General features: G+C 38.7%; 1 protein-coding gene across 4 annotated transcripts in view; it reads right to left on the minus strand.

Moving 5' to 3' along the window:
- ZNRF2 (zinc and ring finger 2) overlaps window positions 1-13,351 on the minus strand; it is a 144,495-nt gene that overhangs the window by 16,540 nt on the left and 114,604 nt on the right. For all 4 annotated transcript variants that reach the window (XR_009260347.1, XR_009260348.1, XR_009260346.1 and 1 more), the window contains exon 6: window positions 4,392-4,427. The gene's annotated coding sequence lies outside the window, so the exon portion shown is untranslated. The remainder of the gene's footprint in view (window positions 1-4,391; window positions 4,428-13,351) is intronic.

Raw genomic sequence — 13,351 nt, forward strand, 5'->3', positions numbered from 1 at the left:
TGAATTCAGCAAAGTTGCAGCATATAAAATCAACATGCAGAAATCTGTGGGATTTCTATACACCAACGATGAAGCGGCAGAGAAAGAAATGAAGGAATTGATTCCATTTGCAATTGCACCAACACCAGTAAGATACCCAGGAATTAACCTAATGAAACAGGTGAAAGATCTAACACTCTGAAAACTATAGAACACTCATGAAAGAAACTGAAGAGGACAGAAGGAAATGAAAAGTATTCCATGTCCGTGGAAGAACAAACATTGTTAAAATGTCTATACTACCCAAAGCAATCTACACATTGAATGCAATCCCTATCAAGATACCACCAGCATTTTTCATAGAGCTAGAACAAACAATCACAAAATTTGTATGCAACTACAAAAGACCCTTAATAGCAAAAACAATCCCGAAAAAGAGAAGCAAAACTGGAGGCATCACGATTCCAGATTTCAAGTTCTATTACAAAGCTGTAGTCATCAAGACAGTATGGTACTGGCACAAAAACAGACACAGATCAATGAAAGAGAACAGAAAACCCAGAAATGAATAGCCAACAAAGCAGGAAAGAATGTCCAATGGAAAAAAGTCTCTTCAACAAATGGTGTTGGGAAAACTAGACAGCGACATGCAGAAGAATGAACCTGGACCACTTTCTTACACCATACACAAAAATAAACTCCAAATGGGTGAAAGACCTAAATGTGAGACCGGAAACCATCAAAATCCTAGAGGAGAACATAGGCAGCAACCTCTTTGACCTCAGCCGCAGCAACTTCTTACTAAACACGTTGCCGAAGGCAAGGGAAACAGAAGCCAACGTGAACTACTGCGATCTCATCAAGATTAAAAGCTTCTGCACAGCAAAGCAAACAACCGAACTAAAAGGCAGCCTACATAATGGGAGAAGACATCTGCAAACATATCTGATAAAGGGTTAGTATCCAAAATCTATACTAGAGCTTATCACAGTCAACATCCAAAATACAAATTACCCAGTTAAGAAATGGGCAGAAGACATGAATAGATACTTTTCCAAAGAAGACATCCAGATAGCTAACAGATACACGAAAAGATGCTCAACATCACTAATCACCAGGGAAATGCAAATAAAAACCATGATGAGATACCACCTCACATCCGTCAGAATGGCTAAAATTAACAACATAAGAAACAACAGGTGTTGGTGAGGATGTGGAAAATGGGGAACCCTCTTGCACTGTTGGTGGGAATGCAAATTGGGGCAGCCACTCTGGAGAACAGTATGGAGGTTCCTCAAAAAATTAAAAATAGAACTACCCTACGATCCAGCAATTGCACTATTAGGTTTTTACCCAAAGGATACAAAAACACAGATTCGGAAGGGTACACGCATCCCAATACTGACAACAATATCAACAATAGCCAAACTATGGAGAGAGCCCAAATGTCCGTTGACTGATGAACAGATACAGAAGATGTGGTGTATATATACACAATGGGATATTACTCAGCCATCAAGAAGAATGAATCATGGGAATCTACTCCTGAAGCCGAGAGCATACCATATACACTATATGTTAGCTAACTTGACAATAAACAAACAAACAAATAAATAAATCTTGCCATTTGAGACAACATGGATGGAGCTAGAATGTATTATGTTAAGTGAAATAAGTCAATCAGAGAAAGACAAATACCATATGATTTCAATCATATGTGGAATTTAAGGAACAAAAACAGAGGGACATATGGGGTGGGGGGAGAGGAGAGAGGGAAACAAACCACAAGAGACTCTTAACCATAGAGAACAAACTGAGGGTTGATGGAGGGAGGTGGGTGGGGGAATGGGCTAGATGGGTGATGGATACTAAGGAGACTACTTGTTGTGATGAGCTCTGGGTGTTGTATGTAAGTGATGAGTCACTGAATTGTACTCCTAAAACCAAACCACCATTGCACCGTATGTTGACTAAAACTTAAATTTAAAAATTAAAAAAAAAAAAAAAGAATTACTCCTTTTAGTTTCATCTTCCTAGAACTGTTCTTGTTTTGTTTTTAAATGAGTTCTCAGTTGGCTACAGCTGGTCCTTGGCCAGATTCTTGGAGGTTATGTACCTGCACAACATATTATCAGTGCAATGATGCTCATGAGGTCTTTTTAGTCTAAGTCTGCATTCAATGTCAGACCAAATAATTTTTCCTTCATGATATACTGTTATACTGCTAAATCCTGCATACAACTTCCTAAGTTGCACAATTGCATCAAGGACAATTAGGTATTATAGCAGTGGTCACTTTGGGGAAATCTGACATGGGCAAATTGCTCATTTGACAGGTACCTTAGCACAAAAAGGAAACAAAATCCCAACTATCCAATGGTATGCTTCTACATTTCATCTGAAGTGGAGTAAGGTTGATATTGCTGGACTGTGATAAGTTACATATGCAAATGTACAGTAACTGCTAACAAAATTATACAAAGAGATAGACTTATCAACACTATACATCAATCTAATCAGAATACTAAAAAGTCTTCAGGTGACTCACAGAAAGACAGCAAAGATCAATGAAGAACAGAAGAAAGAAACAGAAAAATAAAATAGCAGACTTAAATCCTAACATACCAATAATTACATTAAATGTAAACAGTTTATATACATGAATTAAAAGAGATGGGCACAATGGATAACAAAGCATTTTCACGTCTACCAGAAAGAGATAAGAGAAATTACCAACATCCGGAATGAAAAAGGAGATGTCAGCAGACATTACAGACCCAGCAGACAGTAAAAGGATAATACTTACTACAAACAACTCTATGGCACATACAGTCAACAATTTAGATGAAACTGACCAATGCCCCAAAAGCAACAAACTATCAAAACTTACCCAAATAAAATAGATACACTGAATAGTCTTATAACTACTAAAGGAATTGAATCAACATTTTAGAACTTTTTGATAAAGCTGTGTGTAGGCCAGATGATTTCACTGCTGAATTGTACCAAATATTAAAAGAACAAATAACAGCAATTTACACCATTTCTTCCAGGAAACAGAAGAAAAGGCAACACTTATAATTGAATTTTGCAGGGTCACAAGTATAAGAGTCATATACAAAAATCAACTGTGTTTCTTCTGTCAGCAACGAACATGTCAAAACTGAAATTAAAAACACAACACCACTTATAATTTCCCCTCAAAAGAAAATTACTGCAGTCTAAACCTAACAAAACGTAGGGGATCTGTATGCAAACGCTACAAAACTCTGATAAAAACTTTTGGTTTTGATACAAACGTTTTTAAAAGACCTAAATAGACAAACTTACTAGGTTTATGGACTGAAAAACTGATTCAACACACTAAAGATATCAGTTTTCCCCAAAATGAATTATATGTTTATTGAAATGTTATGAAATTTATGAAAAAATTTTTTTGTAGATCTAGAGAAACAGTTTCTCAATTTATAGGGAAATACACAAACAGAAAATGAAACAAAAAGGAAAAAAAAGAAAAGTTGCTAGTCACACTATCCTCATTTTGAAACAGTTATTATACAGCCACAGTAATCATGACAATGTGGCCACGTGGATTCCACAGATCAATGGAAACGAGTGCCAGTAATAACCCACACAACACAGTCAACGGATATGGACAAAAAGGCAAAAACAATTCAAAGGAGAAAGGATGTTTTTTTTTTTTTTTCAACAAATGGTGTTAGAATAACTGTACATCCCTAGGCATAAATATGAACCTTGACTTAGACCTCACACCTGATATAAAAATTAACCCCAAATGGATCATAAATCCACATGTAACGTGAAACCATAAATCTTTTAGAAGACAACATAGAAGGGAATCTTCTGAGTTATGCAGAATTCTTAGACATGACTCTAAAATCATGATCCATAAAAGAAAATACCAATAAATTGGACTTTATCAAAACCAAATCCTTTTGCTCTGAGCAAGACCCTATTAAGAGAAAGATACAGACTGGGAGAAATATTTGCGATGCACAGTTCTGGTAAGAGATCTGTATTCAGAATATATAAAGAATGCTCTAAATGCAACAGTAAAAACACAAAAAATTCAATTAGAAAATGTGCAAAAGACTTACACGTTTCCCTACAGAAGATATTTGAATGGCAAATAGTATTTAATGGCACATATAAGCATATGAAAAGATATTCAACATCATTACCCACTGGAAAAATATAAATCAAAGCCATGATAATACACCACTATACAACTATTAAAATGGCAAAAAAAAAAAAAAAAATTCCACGATACCAACCGCTGCAAGGATATAGAGCAATTAGGTCTCTCATACATCGTTGGTAGGAATATAAAATGGTACAGCTATTCTGAAGAGAAGTTTGGCAGTTCCTTATTAAGTTAAACACAGACTTACCATAAGACTTGGCAATGATACTCCTGGGTATTTATCCTAGAGAAATGAAAACACACATCCACATAAGAAATCCGTACATGAATGTTTATAGTAGTAGCTCTATTTGTATAGCTGGAAAGTGGAAACAATCCAAATGTCCTATGAAAAGTGAATGGATATACTGTGGGGCACCCATACAATGGACTACTACTCAACAATGAGAAGGAACAACACAATACGTGCAACAAACTGTTGATGCATGAAGGGATCTCGCGGCCATTATGCTGAGTAAAAAAAGCCAATTTCGAAAGGTTGTATACTTTATAACTCCACTTCTATAACATTCTTGAAATGACAGAATTATACAGATGAAGAATAGGTCAGTGGTTGCCCCAGTGGTTGCCAGTGGTTAGAAATATGGAGAAGGTTATAGAAAGGTTAGCATAAGAGTTTCTTTGTGATGATAGAAAAGTTCTGTACCCTGATGATTGTAGTTATCAGAATCTACATATGTGAATGGGGGCAACTGGCTGGCTCAGTCAATGAAGTGTGGGACTCTTGATCTCAGGGTTGTGAGTGGGAGCCCGACACTGGGTACAGAAATTACTCAAAAATAAAAATCTTACAGGATGCCAGGGTGGTTCAGTCGGTTAAATGTCCGACTCTTGATTTCAGCTTAGGTCATGATCTCAGAGTTTGTTGAATTGAGGTCAGGCTTCACCCTGACAGCACAGAGCCTGCTTGGGATTCTCTCTCTCCCTCTTTCTCTGCCCCTTCCCAACTCGCGTATGCTTGCACTCTCTCTTTCTAAACAAACGTTAAAAAAAAAAAAAAATCTTTATGGGCTCAGTCGGTTGAGCGTATGGCTTCAGCTCAGGTCATGATCTCGCGTTCGTGGGCTTGAACCCCACATCAGGCTCTGTGCTGACAGCTCAGAGCCTGGAGCCTGCTTCGGCTTCTGTGTCTCCCTCTCTCTGCCCCTCCCCTGCTTGCACTCTCTCTCAAAAAAAACTAAAAACATTAAAAAAAAAAAACTTTAAAAAAGTACCTATGTGATAAAATTTCATAAAACTATACAAAAATTCAAATAAGGTCTCTCGTTAAAAGTATTGTACTAATGTCAATCTCCTGGTTTTGGTAATGAAATATGCTTATACAAGATATCACCACTGAGGCACCTCAGGAAAGTTGCATGAAGGACACAGGAATGCTTGGTATTATTTTTTGTAATTCCTTGTGAGTTTAAATTTAAAATATGGCTAAGAAACAGAGAGATATAATCCAGATTCTTAAGGTTCCCTAAAAATCTTTGCCTAGACCAATGAGATGTGAAAAAATTTTAATCTGCCTCAGTTTTGTGCGTCCATCTAAAACTCTGTTCCACACTTTCCTATTTATCTTTCCTTTCTCTTCCCTCCTCTTCCATCTTCAGAACTATCCATACTCAAAGTCCCTTAAAATTACAACCTCCAGATGAAGAGGTCTCTGATATTTCCTAATGTCAACTTCTGATCCTTGTGCCATTGTTAAGGACTTCCCAAACCCTGTCTTGGTCCATATGCTCCAAACCTTCTTGACCACTATCAAGCTGTCCTTCTTTTGGTGGAGTCAGGAGATGCAGAAACTTGATAATGTAAACAAAAAGTTCTCTGGAAAATTGTCCCCTTCTAGCCAAGAACTAGAAACTGAGTGATTACAAAGGAGATCCAAGGGAAACTGTAGCATCCAAATCCCAAAGGTTCCCTTTGCCTAACAAGGGGGAAAATTTTTTTCTTGAGTACACTCCACACCCAACATGAGGCTTGAACACACAATCCTGAGATTAAAAGTCCCATGCTGTAGGGAATTAAAAGCAAAAATGAACTACTGGGACCTTATGAAGATAAAAAGCTTCTGCACAGCAAAGGAAACAACCAACAAAACTAAAAGACAACCAACGGAATGGGAAAAGATATTTGCAAATGACATATCGGACAAAGGGCTAGTATCCAAAATCTATAAAGAGCTCACCAAACTCCACACCCAAAAAACAAATAACCCAGTGAAGAAATGGGCAGAAAGCATGAATAGACACTTCTCTAAAGAAGACATCCGGATGGCCAACAGGCACATGAAAAGATGCTCAACGTCACTCCTCATCAGGGAAATACAAATCAAAACCGCACTCAGATATCACCTCACGCCAGTCAGAGTGGCCAAAATGAAGAAATCAGGAGACTATAGATGCTGGAGAGGATGTGGAGAAACGGGAACCCTCTTGCACTGTTGGTGGGAATGCAAATTCCTGGGTGCAGCCACTCTGGAAAAGAGTGTGGAGGTTCCTCAAAAAATTAAAAATAGACCTACCCTATGACCCAGCAGCAGCACTGCTAGGAATTTACCCAAGGGATACAGGAGTGCTGATGCCTAGGGGCACTTGTACCCCAATGTTTATAGCAGCACTCTCAACAATAGCCAAATTATGGAAAGAGCCTAAATGTCCATCAACTGATGAATGGATAAAGAAATTGTGGTTTATATACACAATGGAGTACTATGTGGCAATGAGAAAGAATAAAATATGGCCCTTTGTAGCAACGTGGATGGAACTGGAGAGTAAAAATAAGCCATACAGAGAAAGACAGATACCATATGTTTTCACTCTTATGTGGATCCTGAGAAACTTAACAGAAACCCATGGGGGAGGGGAAGGAAAAAAAAAAAAGAGGTTAGAGTGGGGGAGAGCCAAAGCATAAGAGAGTCTTAAAAACTGAGAACAAACTGAGGGTTGATGGGGGGTGGCAGGGAGGGGGGGTGGGTGATGGGTATTGAGGAGGGCACCTTTTGGGATGAGCACTGGGTGTTGTATGGAAACCAATTTGACAATACATTTCAGATATTGAAAAAAAAAAGTCCCATGCTGTAACGATTGAACCAGCCAGGAGCCCTAAGGTGAATTATTATTTTTTTAATGTTTATTTTTCAGAGAGAGAGAGAGGGAGGGAGGGAGGGAGAGGGAGAGATGAGAGCATATGAGTGGGGGAGGGGCAGAGAGAGAGACGGACACAGAGGATGCTAAGCAGGCTCGGAGCTGTCAGCATGGAGCCCGATGCAGGGCTTGAACTCACAAACTATGAGATCATGACCTGAGCTGAAGCCAGACCCTTAACTGACTGAGCCATCCAGGTGCCCCTAAGGTGAATTATTTCTGATGGAAGCACAGAAAGAAACCTTTCAAGGGGGCACAGGTTATACTATAAATCCTACAACTGCTTCTATAATTATAAAAGTATATTTTTCAGAATTATAAAATTATCAGTGGTAGGCTAATTTTGTCCTTGTCTTATCTGCCTAGGCTGGCCCTCTCTCATTTCCTCTCCACCTTCCCGTCTCCTTGGAAAGACTTTAGGAATAAAGTTAAAAATGGATCAGAAATATTCTGTTGTTATTCACATATTCATGCAGTCCAGATAAGATTCAAATAAAATTTTTTTAAGTATTTTTTTTTTGTTTATTTGAGAGAGAGAGAGAGAGAGAGAGAGAGAGAGAGAGAGAGGCAGAGAGAGAGAGGGAGAGAATCCCAAACAGACTCCATGCTGGAGCCAGACACAGGACTCGATCTCATGACCATGAGATCATGACCTGAGCTGAAACCAAGAGCCAGATGCTTAACCAACCAAGCCACCCTGGTACTCCCCATGCCCCCCTCCCCAAATTTTTTTTTTAAGTCTCAAGCTTTACACATATTGGTTCTTCAAATTTTCTTGCTAAAACCAATACAGAAGAAAAAGCTGTTTGAATAATGACCTTGGTTATTAGGTTATCAGACCCACAAAGCAGGAAAGTTAAAACTTTTGACACGATGTAAATTTTTGGCTTATGAATACAGAGGTTCATTGTGTATCAGAAAATCAATAAAAGATGCAAAATGTATAGCTATGGAGTAAAAAGAAATTAAGCCTTTGGTTATAGGTTTTCTAGTTCTGTGTTTGGAGGAAACAAAATGTGTTATTTTGGTTAAGGTAGTAACTAATAAAATGTTTGAGACTATACTATAGCACAGTTATAAAGTGACATATCTTATACATATGGGATAATTGTTTTGGCTTATCTACTTGTTAAGGGAACTGCCAATTCTATGAGAATGGTAAATTCAATATATTACATGTTCATTTAACATGCTCATCAAGGTAACTATTTTAGAGATGAATTAAAACTGTACAACATGTTTACATGCATCTAAACAAGTATCTGGGAGGGCTTGAGAAAGGTGCATTAATGAAAGGCATACAGGGGCGCCCAGATGGCTATCAGTTAAGCATCCGACTTTGGTTCAGGTCATGATCTCACAGCTTATGGGTTCAAGCCCCATGTCAGGCTCTGTGCTGAAGCTCAGAGCCTGGAGCTTGCTTCGGATTCTGTGTCTCCCTCTCTGCCTGCCCCTCTCCCATTAGTCTCTCTCTCTCTACCCCCCCCCCCCAATAGGCAAACATTAAAAAGAAATTTAAACACACTGTGAGATAACTATACTTGTGGCATACTCATAAATTGTTTTAACACAATGTTCCTTATTTTTGAAAAAGATGAAATTTCTTGTAATTATCACACCTATTGCTGCTCTTACATTAGCAACTTATTAAAATGTCCTGCATTTAAACTGATGCAGCCACTGGTGGAAAACAGGATGGCGGTTCCCCAAAAAGTTAAAAATAGAACTACCTTACAATCCAGCAATTGCACTATTTAGGTATGTACCCAAAAGATACAAAAAAGGTAATTCAATGGGAGACATGCACCCCAATGTTTATAGCAACATTATCAACAACAGCCAAACTGTGGAAAGAGACCAAGTAACCATCAACTGATGAGTGGATAAAGAAGTGTGTGTGTGTGTGTGTGTGTGTGTGTGTGTGATGGAATATTACTCAGCCATCAAAAAGGATGAAATGTTGCCATTTGCAATGATGTGGATGGACCTACAGAGTATTATTCTAAGCAAAATAAGTGAGAGAAAAATGCCATATTTCACTCCTGTGTGGAATTTAAGAAACAAATGAACACAGTGGGGGAAAAGATGCAAACCAAGAAACAGGCTTTTAACTACAGACAACAAACTGACAGTCACTGGAGGGGAGGGGGGCAGGGGGATGGGTGAAATGGGTGACGGGGACTAAGGAGTGCACTTATGATGAACACTGGTGTTGGACCTAAGTGGTGAATCACTGAATTCTACACCTGAAACCAACATTACACTGTATGTTAACTAGCTGGAATTTAGATAAAAACTTGGAAGACAAAAAAAATTCCTGCATTTAGATACTTCTTAATTAGGTTTATGTTTTGTCTCCTGGTCCACTTTTTGCCTTCCCCAATTTGAGAATAAAACTGCCCATGTGTCTTTTAGAACTACACGTCCTTTGGATATCCTGGGATTGCTACAAGGTAACCAGTGATTTGCTTCTTCATCTTTAGAAGGAAGAATACTAGAATGAACTGGATTTGTTTGGTGCTTCAGATTTTAACGCATTTGAAACTCTTCGGACAGCTCTTTTCAGTTTTCCAGACATAGGCTAGAAGAGCAAAACCTGAAAAATCCTAAGAGAAATTTTTTCCAGTGATGTAACATCAGAGAAAAAGTACCTTCAAATTTTGATGAAATAAGCCCTCCCAGGAGATCTTGAGCTCTGGAATGCTAAACCTCCGCTAGGAGCCGATGATCTTCAGATGAGGTCTGCTACCCCAAGACCTTCCGATCCAAGAGATGACGACACAAAGCAGGCAACTTCCACCCAGCACGGCAGAACAAGATGGATTTTCACGGCTCAACTTTTTTTTTTTTTTTTTTTTGCTTTCCTTCAAGTCATACTTACTACTGTACTTGGGTGCCCTCTAGCAGTCACCTAATGGTTTCACAGAATGCTTTCATACACTCTCACTGTTGTACTTTCATTCTCCCCATCTTCCTCGCGACCTAAGAAAAGGCAACACTCTTGCGTACTTCTGTCCATAGCTACTGCTCTAAATCTAACGGACTTCCAGACTGTCTTCATCCCTGACCCGAACTCAGTGACAAAAAAATTGAACACTTGACTTTTTATATACCTCAGGTTCCTTCTGGTATTTGAAGTTGCCTCGTATTTATTAACCCCAACTTCCAGTCCTTGAAAAACGGGAACACGACTTCAACAAAATACTTCTGCTGAACTCATTATAGTACAGGCCTTGTAGGCTCATTTGAAGTGGGAACGAATTCTGGGGCTATCCTTGTGGCGATGCTCAGTGTGTTCTCCTCAGAGACTCTCCAGCTTGATTTGCAAGAATCTGCCTGCCTCAAGGGACAAGCAGTTGCCCCTAACATGATAAATCTTATTTATGTAATGTGGTCAATATTATTTGCACTCCCAGTATAGTCTACCCTCATCTCGTTTTCGCCATTCTTTTCAGCCAGTGTATCACAGTTTGTTGGATACAGCTATAGCAGGGCAGAGAGGAATATTTATAGCCTTTTATACAAACTCTTTCAGAAAATAAAAGAGGAGGAAATACTTCCCAACTCTTTTAATGAGCTCTCCATTACTCTGGTACCAAAACCAAAGATGCTGCAAGAAAACTACAGACTAATAGCTCTCATGGACATAGATGCAAACAAACCCTTAACGAAGTATTAGCAAATTGAACCCAGATATAAAAGTGTAGCCCAACATTAAAAAATCCATGAAATTCATTGTATCAGCAGATTAAAAAAACCTACATGATCATTTCAGTAGATAAAAAGCATTTGATAAAATTCAATATCCATTTGTGATAAATCTTTTTGGGAAAGAGGAACAGAAGGCAACTTCCTCAATATTATAAAGGGCATCCACAACAAACCTAATAGTGAAAGGCTGAATGCTTTCCCTTTAAGTTCAAGAACAAGCAAGGTTCTCGGCTTTTGGGGCTTCTATTCAAATCCTACTGGAGACCCTGGGCAATGTAATAAGAGAAAAGGAAAGAAGGGAGGAGGAAGGGAGGGAGGAGCAAACAATAAAGAAAACAGGAAGTAAATAAAACACAGTTTAGAAAGGAAGAAGTAATTTCTATTTGTGGACAGTATGATCGGGTATACAGAAAACAATAAAGAATCTACAAAAAAGCTACCAGTGAGTTTAAGATCACAGGATGCAAAGTCGATGCACAAAAATTAATTTTTATATGATAGCAGTAAACTGGAGAACAGTAACATTTTTAGTAACACTAAGAACCATGAAAGACATAGGTATAAATCTATCAAATTATATGCAAGATTTATATGTGGAGAAGTATAAATTACCGAAGACATCTTAAAAAACTAAACTAAATGGAGATACTGTGTTCATTCGCTAGAAGACTCAATACTATTAAGACTGTAACAACTGACTTATAGATTCAATGGAATCCCAGTAAGTAACTGACAGGCTGATTCTAAAATTTCTATAGAGGGGTGCCTGAGTGACAGTTGGTTAAGCATCCAACTTTGGCTCAGGTCGTGATCTCATGGTTCATGGGTTCGAGCCGTGTGTCGGGCTCTATGTTGACAGGTCAGAGCCTGGAGCCTGTTTCAGATTCTGTGTCTCCCTCTCTCTCTGCCCCTCCCTCCGCTCCCAGTGTGTGTGTGTGTGTGTGTGTGTGTGTGTGTGTGTGTCAAAAATAAATATTGAAAAACATAATTCTCAAGATTCACTAATTAAAAAAAAAAACAAACCACCAGTCTTTTAAAAATGTAGGAGTTTCCCACTTCATTTTTGAAGATGCTATACAGCCAGCAAATAAGAATACGAAAATGCTCAACATCATTTATCATCAGGGACATGGAAATAAAGAAAACAGGGATACGCACCGTACACCCAGTAACAACAAGAACAAGAACAAAAACAAAACAAAAGAAAACCAGCAAAGCGAAGACATATCAACAATCAACCCCTCTAACAACACTGAGTTCTGGTGAGGCTGTGAACCACCTGGAATTGCCCGTACATTGTGGAAGGGATGAAAATGCTGCTGCCACTTTGAAAAACTGTTTGGCGGTTTCTTATAAAGTGAGCAGGTGATCATCATACAACCCAGCAATCCTACTCCTAGAAATACGCCCAAGAGAAATGAAATCTGTTCACACACAAAAAGCTTTTGGTGAAAGTGAACAGCAGCTTTATTTGTCATCAGTAAAAATCGGAAACGACCCAAACCTCCTTCACCTGGTAAATGGATGAACGAACCGTGATACATTCATACAATGGATTACTACTCACCGATTAAAAGGATCAAACTACGGATACATACAACAACATGGATAAATCTCAAATGATTATGCTAAGTGAAAGAAGTGGGCTCAAAATCTACATATCATAGGTGATTTCAGTTATAGGCCATTGTTTAAAACACATCCCTAGGGAAGAAACCAGACCGGCAGTTGCCAGGGGCTTGGGGAGCACAGGGAACTTTTTGGGGTAATGGAACTGTTTTATACCTTGTGTGGATGGGTACGTGAGAACACCCATTTGTCAAAATTCATACAACCGCACACTGAAAAGGGTGAACTTGACTTTATGTAAATTATCTCATTAACCTTAAAAAAAAAAAATGACCATTACAATAACTGGTCTATGCACTCTGTGTTTTCCAAAGTTGATTCTCGTTCACCATCGGGTTGTTTGCATAGCTTGCAATCATCTGTATTGCTTGCTGGATATTAACCCTGAAAAAGCAATGGCTTGGGATGAGTCTTCTTCCAGAGATCTTGAGCTGCTGTTAAGTTCAGATTCGGAGAATCCTGGTCCATCCAGCTATGCGTACTTGGAAGAGCTGAACTTCGGGAAAGCGCATCTGCCCAAACCGCCCAGGGAAGTTGCTTTTTCTATTTCTCTTCCTCACCTGCTCCAAGAGCAGCAAGACAGTCCTCTTGACAGCTCACAACGGCTGTAGCTTTGTCGTTGTTCTAATGTTCCATTTTCCTCCTTTGTTACAGACTTTCATCCCAAAACTGA

This window comes from Neofelis nebulosa, chromosome 4 (assembly GCF_028018385.1).
Source record: "Neofelis nebulosa isolate mNeoNeb1 chromosome 4, mNeoNeb1.pri, whole genome shotgun sequence".
NCBI classification, from domain to species: Eukaryota; Metazoa; Chordata; class Mammalia; order Carnivora; family Felidae; genus Neofelis; species Neofelis nebulosa.